Source organism: Euwallacea similis, chromosome 17 (assembly GCF_039881205.1).
Source record: "Euwallacea similis isolate ESF13 chromosome 17, ESF131.1, whole genome shotgun sequence".
Lineage (NCBI taxonomy): Eukaryota > Metazoa > Arthropoda > Insecta > Coleoptera > Curculionidae > Euwallacea > Euwallacea similis.
The window spans coordinates 3024243-3042265 of NC_089625.1; the positions used below are offsets into that span (position 1 = coordinate 3024243).

Below are 18023 nucleotides of genomic sequence, written 5' to 3' on the forward strand. Positions count from 1 at the left end.
GTTTATCCGACGAATAAAATATTTCCAGTTTCGGTTAAAAAAACAAATAGCTGGCAGTTTTATCGTCCACAACTGGTTTTATTAGGGGGATTTATTTACAAATGCATATAAACGACCAATGTCAGCTAATAACTATTGAAATTAGGGTTTAAAGTAGCTTTTTCCTCGTTATGGTTTTAATCCCGTTACCATTTCAAATCCAAACATTGTAGGCTAATAGCACCCCCACAAGGAAAACGTCTTATCTCGAAAGTGCTTTGCAGAAGGACCATTATTGTGCAAGAAGTATCGTTCTTGCTTCGTCCCTAATAATTAGAGGGAAAATATATAATCTCCCCGCTGCAAATAGAATTTTGAACTGTTCCGGGTCGGGACCAGGTCGGATTCTAAATTAACCCTCCTCAAGTAAGGAGAATCCCACAATGCGACTAATTCCGAATTAATGGACGTTGTGTTTGTCGTTGCATCTTGAGGGGAGGATTTTTGCTTTCCGGGAAATTTGTTTAAGATTTACGGGCAACGTAAACTTAATTAATGTTAAAATTAATTATTGAAAACGTTGCCTGGACTTGGGATCTATTGAGCCGAGGCAAAGGGGGGAAAACTAATCAGAAATTTCGATGGCTTGATAATTAAATTAGTGATTAATTAACGGGGAAGCATTAGCAGAACAAACGTAATAATTAATGGAAATATTGTTTTTAAGTTTGGAATTCGAGAAACATTAAAATTTCGTGTTTATCGATGAATTTTTTTAGAATAATTATAATTTTAATAATATCTAATGTACATTGTTGTTGACTTGATAATGGTTAATATGGTCATTGCTGTTATTTGATTATTACGATCGATGATACTGCCGATTATCATAATATGTTTTATTCCAAAAACGACTTTTCATAACTATATAATATACATAATATGTATAATTTTTCTTTCTCTGCTAAAAATATCAATACAGCTGCAATTCGTTAAAAATTAATAGCTAGCAGGAACAAAAAAATTCTTTGTACGTTTTATTGTTCATGTTTGTTTTGGGATCAACTATAATTTGTGGGTATAGGCAGTTATCCATGGAAGTATTTAATCACGCATAAAAACGTTGAAAAACTGACACCGACAAAACTCTGCCTAGCAAGTCGTCCTCTATCAAATGCTGTGTGGAAGAATTGAAACTCTAAGTCAACAAGTGATATCAGCAAAATCTTCACGTTAAACAAAACGATTTTCAACTACAACTGGCAAGGGGAATCCTCCGATTTTTTTTTGTAATTTTAGAATAAAAAGTACGATGACTAACGCTGTAATTTTAAAATAGATTCAGCAGCGCCTTGATTTTTCAGAATTTAGAATAGATTAACTTAAAATAGAATTAACTAAAAAAAATCCTTCCTGCTCTTTGCACGCCTCATTTACCTCGTCAGCAGACTGGCCTTACGGGTTTTGCAGCTTAAAATTACTTTATGAATGCTGAAATTTGGAATTATTAAATTGACTGAAAACCATCTTCATTAAAATAAAAAACTCCACCGCAGTTAATTCAAAATAAAACGGAATGTATTTCCACAGGTTGAAACATTTTAATAATGTTTCTTATCCTTTGCAAGAAACTCAATATGCCACCATTAGCCCTAATATTCAACACCACCCTTGGATGAAACTATCGAATTCAGCACTCCAACGAGCCGAAACAAACAGTTCCCGTTAATGGCACCCTAAATTCGCTACTTCTCCCCCATTAATTAACTTGCTAACACCAGAATTTGTTCTCATTATCGGATTTTGCAACGAACGTTCTCGCTCTTTTTATTTCCCATTGCGAATGTACATTACCTAGATGTCGCTGTTGTTTTTTTGCACCGCCGCCCCGTTCCGCCGCAGTTTCATTTGCTTGGGCTTCGCGAAAAATTATGGCTACTCTGGGATTTTTTTTGTGGCAGGAATTTATGACATGTTTGGCTGAGATTGTCTCGGAAACGTATCACGTAGAGGCTGTCATTAATGAGGAAATATGAACAAAAGGGGGAACGATACAAAGGCGGTAAAACGGCCAGAGGGCAGATTTATCTCTCCTTCTTCTTAACCTTGTTAAAAGAAACATAAAGGATGTTGTAAGACGGACTACTCGCACTTACTCCACCCTCCGAAATCCTGAATAATATTTTATAGCTGCGCCCTTGTAAAGGGGCACTAAATTTCGCTTCTCATCTTCTCTTAATTGAATTCATTCCTTCTCAAAATTATCACCAAATTTGCATTGCAAGAGAAAACATTTACTATCATAAATGAAGAGATTTAAGTGCATTATCGTTATAAAAACGAATCAAGTTTTTTCTTCTGTTTACACTTGAATTTACAGCCTTTTCAAAAGATTAATGCCTCTGTTATTGACTCGCATTAGTCCACCTGAGGAAATTGCTTTTCCCACTTTTATACGTTACACGTCGACATTGAAGCGTCATGATGCAGTTTGGAACAAAAAAACAATGAACTTGTGGTGGAGAAAATTGCAAGAAATATTAATTGTCCTCTAGGGATTTCCAATATCTTTAAGTACAATATCGAGGCTCAGTAAACCCAATTTTAGGGCCTAAGGACGGCTATAAAGCCCTTTGGTTAGTGTATTCGGTTATCCGTTGGTTTACGACCCACCCTGAATTCACGAATAGGATGCCTCATTTTGTAAGAAGTCTAAAGCAAATAAAGCAGGCAAAGAAAGAAACACACATGGTACTGCGAATATGACTTTTTTTCTTCAAATAAAGTTTGAAAGAATTTAAGAACGACTACAAACATATATTACAAAAAAAATGTATAACCGTGGAACGGCAGAAACTTCATATTGAGATACAGGATGTTTTCTTAAATTATTGATGTGTTGACGTGTGTAATTGATACTCCAACAATATTTTTGTAAGTTAAACAGTAAATTGCCTAGCGTATTCTCCCGTTAAAGATTTATTGCCCAAAATTACACTTCTAATTTTTTGCAGGATCTGCCCCATCACTCTGTCCAAATCTCATAACGCCGCAGGCCAGAACAAAACCGCGTTAATCTCGACGCCAGTCAAAGTCCGTTCCGTGCCAAAATTAATTCATCAACATTATTAATGGTCGAAAATGCGTAAGTTTCAAAGATATTAATGCTCAACATTCACTAGAGTGTAGGAATAGATCTGCATTCGACTCAAAGCTCATCTGGACGATTAATTTGAAGTATTTTTCAGACATACGCCACGGATTCCCGAGATATCGACGCTGAAAGATTCGAAAGGCACAAAGAATATGGATATTTTCTTGATGCTCATTTTTGAGGAACCTGGATGCCTCAATTGGAGCACATATATCAGTAATATAAAGTTTAACAAAATGATTAATTTGAAGTATTTCTTTAAAGCACTTGCTTTCTGAATAACTGAGATATTTTAGTTTAGGTCCTGAAACTTTAGAAATACAGTTTGAGCTTTTTCATTTTGAGTACCTTTAGTATTATAAAACTAGGTGCTAAAATTATTCGGTACCTCAGAAATTAAAACAGACAGTAAAACTTGACAATACAACCTATTTTCGCAGACTTATAGAGCTCATTGGGACGACTACTTAGTACTATTTTTTAATACAAAATTGTTCTACAAGTGTCCGAGATATCGGCGTTCAAAATTTGTAAAGTAGTCAAAAGTACAGGATGTTTTTCATTAGCAATCAGTGTTTTTTTTTACTTTATGCTGAAATGTTATAAAAAACAAAACAAGCGTATTGTAACATTTCTCTGAGCTATTTCAATGTCTATACCACAAGAACAACTACTCAAAATCGTCAATGATTTTTTGGAAATAAAAAGTTCTAAGTGTCTCTTATTATGAGAGAAAAACTCATTATTTTCTGTAAAAAAAAACTAAATGCTTTATATGTAAAATAAAACACAGATCTTTCCTATGTAGATATTTAGGTAAACTCTTATAGATTCCAATAATATTGACACATAATATATATTTTCAATTTAATTACATGAAAATATATTAAAATTTCAAATAAAAAATGATATTAGGAACTATTCCGAATCCTTTGTTTATCCAGGCTCTCAATTATTAGAATTCTTAATAGGAAGTTAAGCGCAATTTGTAATGGTGGTAAAGAAATAGCTATTCACACCACTCCAAAAAATTATTTATAATTAATCATTCCACAATATTAGTTTATTTCTGAACTGAAATTTTCGAATACATTAAATAAGAATTAGAAATTAACTGGTTCTGACAAAGCTCTTAAAACATGTTTACCATTTTACGAACGAATAGAAATGAGAAAAGTTCACTAGTAATTAGTCCCATTAAATCCCTTAAGAATATGTCGAAAAAAATAACATTTACTTTAAAAATATTATCTACAAAATCGAAGAACTTTTTATTGATAGAAACAAGTTTCTCTATTTAGAATAAAGTGAATGTGCATTGGAATTATTCATCAATGACCATTCCTAACAACCTTAATGACCGACGCGGGTAAATTCCTCGATGGTCGAGCACGTTTCCCGCAATTTTAAATTAAATATGAATTGCGAAAGTTCGAGAAGTTTTATTCGCAAAATTCGATCGAGAGTTTTCTCGAAACTCGCGTCCAATAAAGCGAGCCGTCAAGTCGTTGCGGTAAAACACAAACGCAATTACGTTCGTTTAGTTTTGCCATGTCGGTCGGTTTCCGAACGAATTCCACTGTCAGACACGCCATTTTAGAAAATTCGATCTCCGTTTTCCAGACCACATTGCATGCATTTTAATTGTTTATTTAATATTAGGTACTGTACTGTAACTGTGTTGTGCTCTAAGATAGCTCTGCAGAGTTTATCATAGTATTTATTGACAGTAAGTTCAATGAGAGATTAGTAAAGTACCTAAACAGAATCAACGAGTATTAATCAAAACTATAAAGCTTTCCCATTAATGCATCAAGAGTCTGCAAATCGAAAAATCTCATAAATTTAAAAAATTTAACTTATTTTAAATTCAACGAATTTCTGCGAGTTCGTTCGTACATGAAGATATTTTAAAAATTCCAGGATTATTTTAGAAGTCATGAATTGTATGGAAATTTCAATCTTCTTCCATCAATTCATCAACAATTTTACAAATCAGAAAATATTTTCAAAATTTCCGAAAATTAAAGTTGTTTTAAATTCAAAAACTTGGAATCGTGGCATCTATAGAAACTTCAAAGCTTTTTCATCAATTCATCAACAGTACTTCAAATCAAAAGTAACCCCAGTTCAATTGATCAGCTAATAATTAATAAATGAGACAGGGAAGTTGTGTCATAGAGGCGTCATGTAAGTCTGTTCGAAGGATCTCTCCTTGAAAAACCTAAATGTGTTCTTCAATAAATGTTTCCCTTTTATTAAATTTTAATTGCCAATTAAAAACTAACAATAAGATTGCAAAAGTTTAGGAATGTCGATTGCTCCTTTTTCAGTTCGATTGTTTACTTTAAAAGATTATAATAAGAATTCTCTAAAACTAAAATATATTAAACAGATAATGGATCGGAGTATTCAAATAAATATTTTACAAGTAGTAATACACTTAAATCATATCCGACAATTAATAATATAATTTAATTATTTTAATGCAATAAAGGAAGATTTTAATTTTTTTAGAAAATGAATGCATGTTGCACATTTTAAGATATTTCCAGCGTCTTTTTCTAATTAAAGAAAATTTTTTTCCGAACTCTTGCAAAGTGTACCTTTAATATTGATTTCCCGAATAAAAACTGGGTTGACCAGAATTTCTATGCGGGCAGTGAGTGATAAACGAAGCTGAATAATGTCGGGTTGCTCCGGCGAAGCGGGGCCGAAATTTATTTCGGAAATTTGGCGCTTTCTCAGTCGTTATGTGTGCTACATTCATTAAATCGGCCCGACATAAATTGTCCTCTTTTTCTACACTAAAAGGAAAAATGAGACATCTTTATCTCGCTTGGAAACCCTCGGGGAAATAACTCGATTAAACTTTAAATTATCAGAGAAACTAATCCTTTAACGCATATTAATTCGATATTTCAACCCTCGACAAAATCCAAAGGTAATTCCTGCGAAACCACATGCCACTCACTCTCAAAGTTTCTACGATATTATTTGGAATAAATTAGGAATGTTCAAACTTCTCCCCAAACAACGTATTAGGGATTGGAGCATACTGGATGCTAGAAATTTGTGATGCATGTGAGCGTTTTCGGCCCGAGCCAGTTAATATTCGGACCATAATAATTTCTGGAATTTTGCCTCTCCAGTTAAAGTATGCCCGTGTTTTAGCACAATTTTAGTTAATTAATAATAACCTTAGGCTGTTCGTTATTAGTACTGGCAAGCAACGCATTTTAATGTAAACCAAACATCAGCCAAAGTTTGCGAACTCTTTCGAATATATTTGAACACCGTTATGGCAGGAATTTAATCGTAAAGTACAGGTGAATATTTTACAATAATTTCGCGCCTCAGCTGTTAAATATTCATATCATTAGAAGTCGGAGAATTTGGTGGTGTACTTTCGATATGTAGGTGCTAGAACTGAACATGTTATGGTAAAATAGACCGTAAGTAGGTTAATTCTATTAATGGTTTATAGTTATTTAACCAAATTAAGTTATTATAAATTAATCAAATATATATTCCATAAACAGAAAAAATTATAAAGGCGTACGCCACTGATTCACTGTCAAATCATAGTTTATATTTCACTTCATAATCTACCAATTTAATGCTCAAATTAAAGGAAAAACAGAGGCGCAGCAATTCCGAAATGTCAACAATTTTCGGCGTTTGCTAATATTAAACATACATTCAGAACTTCTGTTAAAGCCAATTTATTCCCCTTAATATAAAAGTCGTACGTCAATGATTTGAGGCTAAAATATTACTTTAAAAATATTCCCCTCATTGAACAGAAAAACAGAACTAAAAAACGTAATATAAATATAAAAAATACCATTCAAAATAACTTTCACCATTTGATCCATAAGTATGCACTCTGATGGCGCAAAATAAACAAACAGTAAATAATTTTTGTGAACCGCCAAATCGCCAAAAGAAAGCAAAACAAGGTTCTACCACTTATATTAGAGTTGTTAAATATTACGAAATTCACACGACAGTGACGCAAAATAGTATCAAGTAAGTCCGCTTTTTAGCCCAGAAAGTCCCACCTTGATTTTTATTTAATGCTGTTTGTCTTTACGTGTTTCTGTTGATGAAAAAATGATTTACCACTAGATGTTTACTTTTTTACCTAATATTAAGAATTCGTTTAGAACCTTATATTGAACCCTCGTTATATTCCTTAAATTATGTACGTCAAAGATCTCTTACCGAAAGAATTTACTTTGCATCAGCCTTCACCATTTGGTCCACAAATGGACACTCTGACGACACAAAGTAAACGAAGTATAAAATTATTCCTCCGAACTACACTTAAATACTGTATAATTTGATATTTGAATATGTACTTTGAATTTAATTCTATCATAAAAAAAACTGAAAAAAATAAAAATAACATATTGCTCTTCAACTAATGTCGTACACCGCGCATAAAACAAAAACAAACATCATAAAGACACTTCAATAAAAACTCACCTCATTTATCTCTCCAATAAACCCCCCCGAACGTACTCAATCATTCCCCTCCATCGCATTCTTTTTGCAATCCAGATAGCTGATTCTTATCCGTCAGCCAAAATAAACCCCGAAACTTGAGTTATAAAATAGAAGGACAACCGTGTTAACCACGCTCAAGTAAACTTCGACATTTAACATTGACGTGAAATAGAGGCTTAACGAAAAGATTGATTAATGTATTATGGATGGCAAGTAATTAAAGTTTTGCTAATTTCGCTCCAGCGGTAATGAATGGTCTCAAAGAGGCAACCATGTGGCTCTGCGAGTGGTATTAGGAAAGTTTAAAGAAACTCTCGCAAAGTTGGGAGTTTTCAAGAAGTTTGCATGTTTTTAGGGGCCACTCTAATTGTTTAATTGAGATGCGCTCCTCAATGAGGTGTTTGTTTAATGTAATTTGTCAAACTTTTCGTAGATGAAAATGACATTGTTTTTGTTAGAAAACTTCTCGTTATAGGACTCACTCGGGTCTGAAATATTAGGATCATGTATACAAGTTTACGAAAATAAAGATGGAGTAGAAAATTACCTCCAGTCTCGAGTTTTATACAGTCGCGTGTGACACGTCTTTTGGGACGCTCGTAAAATTGGTGTCCTATATTTTACGTGAGAGGTGACAGGGATTAAAGCACCTGTAAATTTTATCCCCAACAGTGACGTGTCAACCTAAGCTGCCGAGAAGAGGCTCTAAATTTCTACTGCAAGATTTCTTTCAAAAAGCAAATATTATGTACTAATGCAAACATTACATTTAATGACTCTTTAACCCGTAAATTCATCATAGTTTTAGTGTTAATGACAAATGGAGGCCGAAGTAGCCGCACAGACCCTAAATTTATTTCTGACGCCACGGTCATTACATTTACTAAACATGTATTAAAATTAGGATTATGTGTAAATTGCATTCCTGCGCTGAAATTACCATATCTTATATGCAATTCCAACTTATTACACTATATAATTAAAAATTATTATATTATTAAAAATGTTAAGTCGTTAAAATAATGGAGAATGACTATGGCCAACATCACACACACAATGAGGACAAATGAGGGAGGTTAGAAAATCAGCAACGTCTAATTATATTATAGTGTTTTCCACCATCTACGCTAGGGCAATGTAAAAAGCCCTATATGTTTCAATTTGAACTTTGATACTGGGTAGTTGCCCCCCCCCCCTTTTTGTCCACTTGATTTAAAAATCGACTTGTCCGTTTTGTTGTACTTTAAAAATAATACAAAAGTCATATAGATGGTAATTTCTTCCTATGCGACCCTGTATGTAACTACTTAAAATTATACAAATTATATAGGGTGAGTCAAAATTCAAAGTGTCTTATATGCATACATCAGGCCAGACTTTCTTTTCGTTTAAAATGCAGATTGGTAACTTTTTAAATATTTTTTAATATTTTCGTCATAGTTTTTTTTTAAATTTTTTTATTGCAACATCAAAATCAATGTGATGATGTTTGTCCAGGAACAGTCTTTTTCCATTGGAAAAGAGCGCTTTTCCACGAAGATTCACCAATATTCTTGAAAATGATCTCGTTAGATAGAAAAAATTTCCACGGCCTTTTTATACTCTTTAATATTATTGTTTTGAAATGTTTTATCATATTTTTTAAAGGTTCTTATTGATGTGCTCTAATTTCCTACCATTTACCTTAGATATTCAACTATAAGATCCCAAAATTTTTTTTCTGCTTGGGCACTTTCAAAATGTGTTCGTACAATTAATCCAAAACCACTCAGCGTGCATGCAAAAGCCAAAATTAATCGAATAACAGATTATATGAGCCGCCGTCAAATCTGCAGTAAAAGCTTCCATTATCTTTTAAAAAAAATTTAAACGACTGTGTAGGTCTGGTTTCCAAACCACTGCTGCTTTTATAAGTGACTGTTATTTTAATGGTGTTTGCTTTTAACTCTGATTGGAGTCCTTTTACGTCAAGTGCGGATAGAGTTCTTTCCGAAATAAATTATCCCTCATTACGTGGAAATATTATTACAGCTCCCATGCCATGCATCATTTGCCACTACTAACGATTTAATGATAACAATAATGTTGAAATACAAAACAGGACAATGCTTGTATCAAATTCATTAAAACGATTATTGTGCTTTCGTTAAGCTTGAACAAACAGCAAAATTCAGCCAAGCGCTAGCACAATTTGTTTATTTTAGAAAATATACAGCTACTGCAATAATAATTATAATTTAGTCTTGCTGCTGTAAATCATAAAGCAAATAATGGATTTGAAATGTTTTTATAGAGATCGGATATAATATTAAACCAAGTTTTTGTTTATTACCCATTTATAATACTACAAAAAAAAGCGATTAAGCTCCTTCAACTCCATTTCCAAATTAATTTAAATACCGACTGACTCTACTGCCTAGGTTTTGCCCGCGTGTATTAGAAGCATCAGCCTTCAACCCTAATGAATCTTCCAAGTTTCACAGAATTTCTTCAACTTTTAAACAATATATATTTTTTAAACATACAAATACTCCAGAGGTAGCTCCGCTAATTGCCCAGATAGTTATAAAGGGCAACATCTGCTTTACTCATAATTAACCCACCACCCGTTTCCAAGTAGCTTTTGCCGTTTAACTCATAAACACGTAGTTTACGTAAGTTAACGAAAACCCTTGCTGGAAATTTGATCTTTTAACATACTTAACGAGTTAATTTTATGGAGTACTAATTATTTTTCAAATCCATTGTTCAATTTTGGAAAGTGACGTAGATATATTAACATCTATTCAAAAAATTTCAAATCATAGAAATCAAATTATTTCTTTATGTACAAATCAGTCACGTCCCGTTGACACTCCTTAGACCGTAAATTCAAGATAAACCGCCCTTATTTCGTATTCATAAAATATTTCCCAGAATCCTTACTTCTCCTTGTTCTTCTGACTTTTTGGTAGCTTGAAAACTTGGCTGTCTAAATAAGAAGTGATCGCGAAGTTGCCCTTTGCTCCCAATAGATTGATACAATTTAAATTCCATCCTCGTAACTAGAGAATCTCCGGGTCGAACTTTTTCAGCGGAAATCTTGGTCTGGTATTAATCTACGTCAATTACTGGCAACGAGCCGATATATCTCGGAGTAAAGACAGTTGCCCAATCGAGATTCCGCTTTCTATCCAGAGACCGCCGAAAGCTCTCTCATTAAATCAACCGTTAAGTTATCTTTTCTTTTAAAGGAGCGTCACTCAAAATTAGATCACCAAATTTAATTTTCTCCTCCTGAATTCCGGCTTTTTATATTCCTGGAGAATTTCTAATTGGATTTTTCGGTTGCGCCAATGTGGAGAACTTTCATTTGGGAAATTCCTTACTCGGCTATTTTCACTCAAATTGGAACCAAGACTGAGTATTATAATCTGCGCTGAACTACTAAAAAATTTAACGACAAACCCACTTTTGTTGAAATCTATAGAATCGTCGACTTCCTGAAGGTAATTCCAGGCTTTCAAAGCCCTCAAAGGTATCCAGTTCTCGTTAAATAACTTACGCTGATACTAAAATCCCTTGTACAGTAAACAGCTTATACGCCAACAGGATTTTCCCAAGCGATGTCGTATGTCTGGGAAAACTTTGAAATCGGCTCTGAATCATTTTATTAAAGCGATAGGGTTAAGTGATTGTTACAAGATCGAAAGAAGTATATTTATTCAGAGAAATTCTCTGGGAGTTTCAAAATTTTTAGTTATTTGCATAAACATAGAAAAAGTATACCAAAAATCTTTGGAAACAGCGACAGATATATAGCCGAGCAGTTTGGTGCTGCGTCGGAGAGTTCAGGTAGTCAAATAAGTAGTTCACGAGATATTTAATCTCGAATTTCGCCTAAAATATCACCGTTTCCGTTTTAATTGTGGAGCAGTATATTTTATTAATTCGAGACAAGTTTGAGTTGGACTTACGCTTGAAAGAGTGTCAACAAAACGTGACCGAGATTGGATATAAATTGCACGTATGCCCTGTACAAAAAGCTCATTTCCTGGAAGGGATATGTAAAATGAAAAATAAATTACATAAAAATCTAACTACACACATTTTGGCTGAAATATGATCCTTTATAGACCCATCATATACATATTTAAAGAAGCACTCGTAGTTATCAGACAAAAAAATACCCACCATGGTAATTTCAAATTTATATTCAACACAAAAGAGGCTTATTTGTGAAAAGCTCTAAAATACACCCAAAAGCGGGTTGTTTGTTTTAAATAATCAGGCCGTGAATAAAATCCCTTTCTATTTTTTTAAGCTTGAGGGAATATTTTAAGTTTCCCAACCGTTACTTAACAGCAATAATCAAGGAAAGCCCGCTTTGTTTTATTATACTAATGAATTTAGTTGACAGATACATGCCCTGGCAATGCAGGAATATTTCATATTGTACAATGTTCCACTGACGCACTATTCCATATTGTAACGTGACCTTAATAATTTTTTATGCTAATGCCTTGTAAATGAATTAGCTGGCATTATCAAACCTACGGAACGATATTTCATGTGCACGGGATAAATAATGTAATTTACAAGGTAACTTTGAAATGTTTGCTGGATAAATTAGGTTGTAATCAACACAGAAATCCCTATACGAGAATATCAATTAACTGACATACTCACCGATTTGTAGGGCAAATTTACACTGGCTGATTCATTATCGGTTTAAATCTGAAACAGAAAATATGCTATCTTTGAATTGGTCTAAAATAGGTGTTAATTAAATTTGTATCTGTGTGGTTAATTTTATTAAGCCAATGCAATTGATATTGTCAGTATGATTAATTTGTTTTACCGTACCGAAAATTAAAATACTGAAATCTCAAAAATGTAATTTGAGAAATTTTCTGCGCCTCTGTAACTCGGCTTATAGAAGCGCAGAATTGCTCCACAAGTTCCCGAGATATTAGTGTCCAAAATTTGGAAATTGGCAAAACGCAAATACAACCCTCGGAAAAAGTCTTCTAATCAGTTCGAATTTTGTATAAATATAACAACGTCCGGTGGGGTTTTGCAATTTTCATAATTATTTCGAATAGAGCAATTAAAATAAGGGTACAGATATGATGTGAAGGTTCAACAATAACGCTATTCCAAACATGAGCACTTGCAGTAAATCCATTTAAGTTACACCGAACCTGATGCCCTGGCTGTTTTTAGTTAGTAATATCCGATTTAATCCGGCCACTCTATCGCCTTACCCGTTTGTACCAGTGAATCCATTAGATCCCGCTGTTGCATGATTTAATACGAGGCCCATATTCGAAAAGTAATAGGATTTGATGCACTGCGAATTTCAATTTTCAGGCCATAATCTTTTAAAAAGGTCCCGGTCGTTGTTGCTACTACCGATGTGCATGCAATGTTGGATTTTTGTTTAGTTAACCTATATCATGATCAACTTTTATATCGATAAAGAGGTTTCAAAATCTTAGAAACTGCAACCCAAACATTCGAAACTTTCCTTGAAAGATTACGAGGTGGGGAAGCTTCGATCCTAAGAAAATATTGAAAGTGTAAGGCCATCCGACCCCATAAGCTGGTCAAATTTGTGTTTAACTTGCAAAGTTGCGCGTTGTTTGCCTTTGTCGGTTTTGTTGAAGACTTTGTCGTATTAGATTGGGAAAGTTTTGTTGGGACGTCTGTTCTATGCTGCAAGGACATGATTTGAATTTATTATTATGCAGCATTAATATCAGGCAGATTATGGCCAAGAGTTTTGTAATATTTTAAACTGAAGGAATAATATTCACGTGTGATTCATAGTCCATAAACTACGACCATCCCTGTCCAGCTTAGAATGCAACATAATTTATGACTCGTTTCAGATTAAATGGAGCACATGCGACTATATTATACATAACCGAAATAAGATCATTCAACCATTTAATGTTCTATGCAAATAAAGGTTTCAAACTCGATAGGACCACATTCTAAATGAAAAAAGGAGACTTTCTTTGGGAGTATATTTTGCAATTTTACGATAGGTGAATTTTAGCTGAAAATGCACTTAGTGGGTGTTGTATCAATTTGCGGAAAATCAATAGTTAGGAAATTTTACCACAAATTTATCTGCATTAATCGTCTAGACCAATTATGAACTAACGTCCCAAAAACATGAAATTGTTTTGAAATTTATCGCTGATGTAATAATACGTTCTTATCGTGCTAAATATGAATTTGCGAAGCAAGATCCAACGATACCGAATATTTTTTCATGGAAAATTCTTGCGCCAAAGAAAGGCTATCGGATTATTTTTATTAAAATATCACGTTGGGTAGAAATGCAGCACTCCCATAGAGGTTATGAAATTCTTCAAATTTCGAGGTGAGACGTCCTCGCTGGAAATTAAATTTTGCTGCAGGTGAGCGTCCTGATAGTTAAAAATATGAATAAAGTGTTGAGTGGTGTTAATGTGGAATTTCCGTGCATTGTTGTCAAGACAAATGAAGGCGCAATTATACACTTGTCGGAAATAAAGCGTAATTTCACCGGTTCTACTCCGAATATATTCTTTGTTTGCCTGCTTTTAGCTGGCCGTTATTATTTTGTACGATCAGTCACTTGTGAAGTAGTAATTAGTGTGTCCGGCTGTTGAAGTACAGAATTTCAATAATTATGATTTTAATGCCTAGTCGTAACACTGACTAATCTACATGAAAATGCAATAGTTCACACTATAGTAGGTACTCTACAAAATTGAAATCGAAATTTTCCTGAAGATTTACAATGGGGAGTAAGTACCCACTTTTTATCATTTTTCAAAATTTGAATGCCGCCATCTTAGGATGCATGGAGGAATATCGTTAAGCTAAATCTACTGCTGTACACACGGTCAAAACCTGACTTGGCATCGCTGTAATGTGTGTCACAACCATGAACATCATCATATATAGTATATTTATTTCTGTTTTTTTTATATGCTTCAGAGAAAGGCATATATACAAAGCATATATTGCCAGTGGTCCATGTTTTTCAAGAATGGTCAAAGTCCGTGAATCTCAAGTGGATATCTTGAATGAGAATTAAAAAAACCTTGGAAAATGTAATTTGAGACGTTTTTAAAATTGCGAACAGTGGTTTCATAAGTGTCAGTTCAAAACCTTTGTAATAATAGGTGCATAAATTGGTTGATTTGTCAAATATAATATTACATTTTAATAACATATTTATGAATATTAATATCTCGAAATGACAATAATTTACATATTATAGAATTAATTATGTCGTTTGAATTGGGTATATCAAGAGGACATTAATTATACCTTAATTATTAATATTAGTCTCCATATTAAATTATGAATTTTATGTTTTAATGGAAGGCTTTTATAAAGTTTATTGTACTCTTTTGACAATATTGCCAATACCGTTTTAAGCTTATCACCCTACGAGACCTCCCATCATCAATTTTTATCGATCAAACCGGTTTTGAAATAATTGACGGTTTCGAATATATTTTTGCTTAAAATGCTGGATTCTCGAATCAGCAATTAGTAGCAAATGAGGTGCTTAACTTAAATTTCGATGTATAGTATAAAGGAGTTTATGCTAGGTAGGATATTTTGATTTTTTCTCATTATAGACTGTTCGAAATTATGAAAACATTTGTCTATAAAACTCACAGATAACTATTTTCATATAAAACGCTTTTATATAAGTCTTTTTGATATTGAAATTTTGGTCACTGCATATTAATTTTGCCCGATCATATAGACATTTTACAATCCCTTTTTTAAACATGATTGGTTGATTGGCGTTATAATTCAAATAACAGTCTGTGTGAAATGGTTTTCAATAAACACTGGTTTTAAACCTTTGCAATTTTTTTGATAAAATGCACATATGATCGGGCCAAATTACTATACAATGAAGAAACTTTCAATATCAAAATTACATGCATGACAATGTTTTATGTAAAATCAATTATCCTAGTAACTGTATAGACAAATGTATTTGCAATGTGAAACAGTTTATATTGAGGCAAAATACGAATAGAGTTATTATAAACCTTTTTAACTCATATACTAGGTATATGAGACCGAATCAAATAATTAGGAAATAAATTCAATATCGAAATACCTTTTAGGACAGAAAATTCAATATGTTCAAAACTTACAAAGATAAAACTATAAAATGAAAATGAACACAAAAAAGATTATATATAAAATTTCTTTGCGAATGTGAAAAATGTTATATTGGCGAATAACTTCTAAACCCTTAAAAAAAGAATTAAAGAACAACAAAACTATATTAAAAATAGAGTTTCATGGGTTAAATATATGCCAGCATGCCTTTGATAATTATTTTTCCTTTAAGTTTTGAAGATGGTAACCGAATGTTAACCAGAGTTTTCCGTCCGGAAAGGGATGAGTGTTTTTAATTGAGAATAATGTGCAAGACCACCGCTCCAAGAGGCTCAGTCTTTGTGTAAGGCGTTATTTCCAAACAGAATAAAGGAAAAAATTACAAACTGCCTCAAACCTCAAACGCATAGAATATACTTAGAATGCCTGCATTTACATGTAACAGTATACCTGTATTAAGTACACTAAAACAAGAAATATTGTAGACCACTGACACATGAGTGTAAACGTAGAGCTTTTCCTTACCAACGAGATTTGTCTCTACCCGAAACTAAAGCTGAAAATGCATTTTCAGTGAGAGAAAGACAAAAACCTGTAGGTTTAATTAACAAAACAAATGTTTGCTCTGACAAGGGCCCCGCAGAGCCATGAATTTAACAGGCGATTTGCTCCTGGATTTCCACGCTAGACAACCGATAATGATCGCTGCCTAATTCATATTAGGTCCGTTTTTGCGGTCGGATTAGATCTGACGGTTAAATATTTGCCGCAGAAGCTCAACCAGGGGATGCTAATCTGCGAATTAGTTTGGACGTCTGACCGCTTTTATACTCACTTTCCATCCAAATACAAGTTTGCAGTGGAACGCTGAGATATCGGTTCCCAGCTTTACAGTACAATTTTCTGGAAATATTTCCCCGTCCTAAACAAAATATGACCATTGTCCCTGAAATTTACCGTCCGCAGGGCCCTTTAAATGAAGTAGAAAGGGCGGACCAGGCAGAAATACCCCGATCAAGACATTTAGGAGATTGCTGCCAACTGACGCTCGCACCAGGCAGTCATGTGATTGGATTTACGGGAAATATTGTTGCTGGACGTTTTTGAGGCAGGTTTTACTAGATTTTATTGAAAGAGAAACAGAGATTATTTTTTAACTTCGAATCTATATATAAGTACATATATTTATACATATAATATACATATCTGTACATACATATATAGATAGATGGATAGATAGATAGACAGATAGATAGATAGATAGATAGATAGATAGATAGATAGATAGATAGATAGATAGCTATATATTTAAACCCGATCTTCGCAAAGAAAATATAAAACTAAATTATGAACCATATCAGACACACCGCAACCGGAACAAAATTCACTTGATAATTCGAACAGAGACCGCAAATTCCCCCAGGCAGCATGGTCGCGTCGAATCCAATTTTGCATTATTTAACATCGGCTGGGAATTAAACAGCGTGTCAGGAAAGTGTTGGCATTTTCCTTTATTTTCCCAAAACTCGATCGATATATGTACGTAAAACCTTACTGACCAACAAAATTTTCTCCCAACTCCTCCTAATGTTAGAAACCAATTCCAGAACGTCAGACACAATCAGAAATATGTGCAAAGAGCCCTGACCAGTATGTTCTGCGCATATTTCTAACGGTCCGGAAAAAGATTTACCTCCTTGTTGGAACAGACCTAATACGTCACGACAGAATTTTATAAACAATCGCGAAACGCATTAGAGCTAGACAAGTAAAATAACAAACGAGAGTGAATCGGGTTGCCATGGCCACCTCCTCGCTGTTTATTCGCTATACGGCACTTTGTTAGCAGCTCGCAGCTGGCGATGACAGCCCCAATTCCCGAACATTCGAGCATCGTCGGTGTATGAGGCTTGCATAGGGTGCAAGCTATTATTGTTTTGTCGTTTACATTCTTTACGGTAATCAACTGTCGCAATATCCCAAGCTGGAGGCGTTGTTGGAACATTCCTTTCCTTCATCTGTGTATAGAATCGGTTCCTAATATAATATGTAGATTAACACACGTCTCTTATTGAGCAAAAGGGGAACCGAAAACCTCGGTAAAACTAGGTTTCATTTATTAATTCTTAAAACAAAACTTGTACAGTATGTTCCCTACTAGTACAGTGTGTTCTCTTTATTTTATCTCTTTTTTAAATAACTGAAAATATTATTTTACTACGTAGAAATATTCTTTAAAATAATATAT

General features: G+C 33.7%; 3 protein-coding genes and 1 long non-coding RNA gene across 5 annotated transcripts in view; 1 reads left to right on the forward strand and 3 right to left on the reverse strand.

The window, feature by feature from the left end:
• The window catches only part of LOC136414238 (uncharacterized), a 154202-nt gene extending 150882 nt beyond the window's left edge, over positions 1-3320 (forward strand). The window contains exons 2-3 of the long non-coding RNA XR_010752533.1: positions 2994-3124; positions 3228-3320. This is a non-coding gene — a long non-coding RNA (uncharacterized lncRNA). The remainder of the gene's footprint in view (positions 1-2993; positions 3125-3227) is intronic.
• Lar (tyrosine-protein phosphatase Lar) overlaps positions 1-18023 on the reverse strand; it is a 246844-nt gene that overhangs the window by 222926 nt on the left and 5895 nt on the right. Inside the window, exon 2 of the mRNA XM_066398112.1 lies at positions 12314-12361. The gene's annotated coding sequence lies outside the window, so the exon portion shown is untranslated. The remainder of the gene's footprint in view (positions 1-12313; positions 12362-18023) is intronic.
• Positions 1-18023, reverse strand: part of mRpL52 (mitochondrial ribosomal protein L52) — a 188491-nt gene that overhangs the window by 162075 nt on the left and 8393 nt on the right. The gene's annotated exons all lie outside the window — the stretch shown is intronic.
• The window catches only part of LOC136414229 (catalase-like), a 260265-nt gene that overhangs the window by 59586 nt on the left and 182656 nt on the right, over positions 1-18023 (reverse strand). The gene's annotated exons all lie outside the window — the stretch shown is intronic.